The sequence below is a fragment of the Gobio gobio genome, assembly GCF_949357685.1.
Source record: "Gobio gobio genome assembly, chromosome: 1".
NCBI lineage: Eukaryota > Metazoa > Chordata > Actinopteri > Cypriniformes > Gobionidae > Gobio > Gobio gobio.
In genome coordinates, this window is record NC_137097.1 from 14,800,150 (window position 1) to 14,804,534 (window position 4,385).

Genomic DNA, 4,385 nt, shown 5'->3' on the forward strand with positions numbered 1-4,385 from the left:
TAAACTCCGTTCATTTTTTTTATTATTTTTTTTATTACCTTGTTATGTCACTCTTCACAAAACAAACGAACAGCCTGAACGGACAATGTGTTGTGAAATGTGCATATGGAAATTGTATAAGATCTTGCTATTCGTTGGTCAATTTGAACTTCAATTTCAAAAGCAACTGTACAGACCCAAAATACAAAACACTTCTTTGTTTTATGTAAGAGCTCTTCAACTCTAGTCCTGAAGTGACAGTGTCTTGCTGAGTTTAACATTTTCATTTCAACATTTGTGAAAATAAAACGTTTTTTTTTATTCACAAAAGTTGTTTTTTACACACGTACACACACACTATAATGTCTGTAATCTGTTAATTATTATTGCTGTTTTTTAAATCCAGATGGAGGAGGTTGAGCCTGTGGAGGTGGAAATCGAGGTCATAGGGGTCACCGAAATAGAGGATACCTGCCATATTCTAAGCAGCTGTGACTCCATATTCAAGGTCCCACCACATCTGTACTCCGGGAGTATTGAACAGATCATCAAGCAGCTGCCCATGAAGATGGTCCTTACACACATCAATAAAAGAGTGGTCAACTTCAAGACACTGATTAATGAATAGTTTTTAATAATTAATGTATATAGTTATGTTTGTTTGTTTTTTGTACTTATGTTAAAGAATGTTCATTGTTGTCCAGCCCCCCCCCCCCCCCCCCATATGTTCTTTATTATTCAAACTGATTGTAACCCTAACCCAACACTTTAAATGATTGCATGTTATTTTATAAATATTTTTTATTTCACAATCATTAAGGCTGTGTCTGTTTACTTGAACTTCACCACCACACAGACGGGTTCAAAAACATATACCAAATATTGGCCACTAGTGTACATGGCATTAAGGTTTATTACATTTTTTTTAATGCTTTTAAAATATATATCTTAGGCTCACCAAGGCTGTAATAATTTGATCAAAAATTCAATTATTATTAGAATTTAACGTAACGGTTTTCTGTTTTAATATATTTTCAAATATAATACATAAGATGATTTGCTGCTCAAGAAACATTTCGTATTACAGTTTTTCTTACTACTCGATTCTTGAATGATACCTTTTTTTCTTATAATAATTTCAGATCTCTCAACAGTTAGTTCCTTGTTCGCATCAGATTACGATTTCTAATTGATTTAAGCAAATTGCTTTTGTTTTGGCACATTTCGTTCCTGAATAAATTAGCTGTTTGAATGGGTTGAATCTCAATGGCCCTCATTTATCAAAAGTGCATACACCAAATTTCCAGCGTACACCCAAAACCACGGTGACTTTGAGATTTATCAATGTGGACGTTGGCGTACGGCACGCTCAAATCCTACACCAGCTCTGGAGGTGGTGTACGCACGTTTTGAGTTAGTGCGAAAATGCAGAAAAACAATTCCTAACACCACAAAACGCACTGACAAAGATATGCTATATTATGACCCACTGTGAAAAAACAACAACAACAACAACAACATAGTAATTATAAACTACAGTGTTTATTTTTGTGCATGGACTTCAATGTTTAATTTGTGTGACTTTACCAAAGCATTTGATTTGTAGGCATATGTATTCCTCCAGTTGCGAGCCTGTGCGCTTTACCTGACGTTGGTTAGGCCCGGCAGCTGCGCACGGACTGGGACTGAAAATAATTCAGACTGACAAATAATAAAAATGACATTCTTCTTCTTTTAAATAATAATAATAAAATAAATAATAATAATAACGACATTCTTCTTCTAAATAACAATAAGCATCATTAATAATACAAATCATAATAATAATAATAATAATAAGAAGAATCTTACAAATTGTCATGCAATTATTAATGTGAATGAATGAATGGAATGATGTGGTAATCACATCATCATCACTATTGTACACCCCAATACATGTGACGTGATACGAAATTAAATGCTAATTATTTCAAAACACGTGCTGTAAAATAATGCAGGTAATTTCTCATCCAAACAGCTATTTAAACTGGTTTCCACCGTACACCAATTGTCAATGATGTCCGACTCTGGCTCCTCTTCAGTGCCGAGACGCGCCTCTTTGTGGCGATCTTTATATCTGACCACTTTTTTTTCACCTACAATAAACAAGAAAACTCATACTTAACTTGATGACTATTGGTCTATATTAAGCAATAAAACATTATTACCTCTGCTGGAGTGCGCTTCTCAACCCCCACACTATTAACAGTGCTCGTAATTTGGGTCCATATTTTGTTTTTGTGGGCGCCTTTAATCCCACTCTTTAAACTCCCAAATAAAACAATATAGTTTTTTCCCACTTCCCTGGTGATGGTCTCGATCTCCACGTCAGAGAAGTTTCGCTTCTTTGCCGTCTTCCGTCTGTCCATGGCGTAAAATGAGGGCGTGGGGGAGGCAGAGACTTGAATATATAGGGGCGTGTTATTCTAATGACGATTGTTTTTAGCCGCGGCATTTATCAAGGGCAGGTTTTGCGTACACCTGGATTTCAGAGGTGCGCACAGCTTCATAAATCAGGCGGTGAGAGGAGTGTAAGCATAATCTTACGCCAACATATACGCCCGTTTCTACGCAAGATTGATAAATTAGGGCCATTGTGTCTAGTCACCCTAGTAAATCCTGCGAGGACTTGCTGAGATACGTTGTTAGCAACGCACTGCGATTGAATGAGTCAATGGCAAGTGACCTGATGTACCAAGCAGTGCTCGGTGTTTTGACAGGGGCGTCATCCACCAGGACATTAGGTTAAATAACTTTCTGATCAACACAGCAACAAACCAAGTCAAAATGATCGATTTTGGCTGCGGTGACCTCATCAAAAGTTCTTACTTCGGTGAATTTAAAGGTGTGTTGGCTTTTTGTGTTAGCATTGCGATACGCCCCAATGATGTGTCAGTCCTGTGTGTGTGTAGTGATTTAATAGTAGCGAAGAAGGACAACCTTAATCTGAATATCTCTCGCTTTTTATGAACAGGAGCATGTTGCCCACCTGAGTACTTCAACTGCTTAAGATATGAGGCAGGGCCAACAACAGTCTGGTCTCTGGGCGTTATGATGTACAGAATGATATGCAGACGTCATCCCTTCGATAATTTAAAAGAAATGAATCATGGCATTCTGACGTTTAACTCCAAAGTATCCAGAGGTGAGAGAACAGCAATAACACAATGACTATAACATTTTAAACACATAAAGCATCAGTACAATCCTTCACGTAATACATGCTAGTTTTATACATGACGACGTTATTAGCATGTCACGTGGACATAAAGAACATGACTAACCAGAATTCTTGTGAAAACTTGTACAGAATGCCAGGATTTGACCCAACCAAGAGAGCAACTATAAAGGAGATCTTACAGCATGAATGGTTTCAGCGGGGAAAAATGTCAGGAGTAGCTCAGGAGTCAGGTAGTGTACCTTAGGCACCAGCTCTTTGTATACGTATTCATTCAGCAGATGCCCCCAATCAGCCCTGAACATTTAGTGCACAAAACTGAGAGGAAAACTTCTGATATATAGGAGCTGGGGGAACCCTAGTTTGGAAAACAAACCTTTTTTTTTACTTTAGAAAACTAAAGTAACCTTGTGTTGCGGAATTACAAAGACTGTTCCCGTTAGCTCCTTAAATGTATCCTCATAAACATATGTTGATTATTATTGGGTGGTGGAGGGAAAATTAGTTTAATAAATTAAAAAATATTTTTTTTTGTAATTTGTCATTTACTATGTTTTATTCTGGCTCTCACACACACACACACACACACACACACACACACACACACACACACACACACACACACACACACACACACACACACACACACACACACACACACACACACACACACACACACACACACACACACACACACACACACACACACACAGGTTTGTTTTGCTAACTAAGTGAGGACATTCCAAAGGCCTAATGGTTTTTATACTGTACAAACTGTACATCCCCCTACACTACCCCTACCCCTAAATCCACCCATCACAGGGAACATTCTGCATTTTTAATAAAACATTGTTTAGTACGTTTTTAAAGCTATTTTAAATATGAGGACATATGAAATGTCCTCATATTTCATGTTTACGTCATAATACCAGTGTAATACCTGTCATTATACAAATTTGTGTCCTCATACATCACAAAAACAAACACACAAACACACACCCACACACACACACACACACACACACACACACACACACACACACACACACATGCGCGCACTCAAACACACACACTCCATATTGTTTTAACCCCTTACTTCCTAATTTCTTTTTTACAATAATATCGCACCTAGGTGCCATACCTCAATAAAACCCAATTATTATTATTATTAAAAATATGAAATTAATAA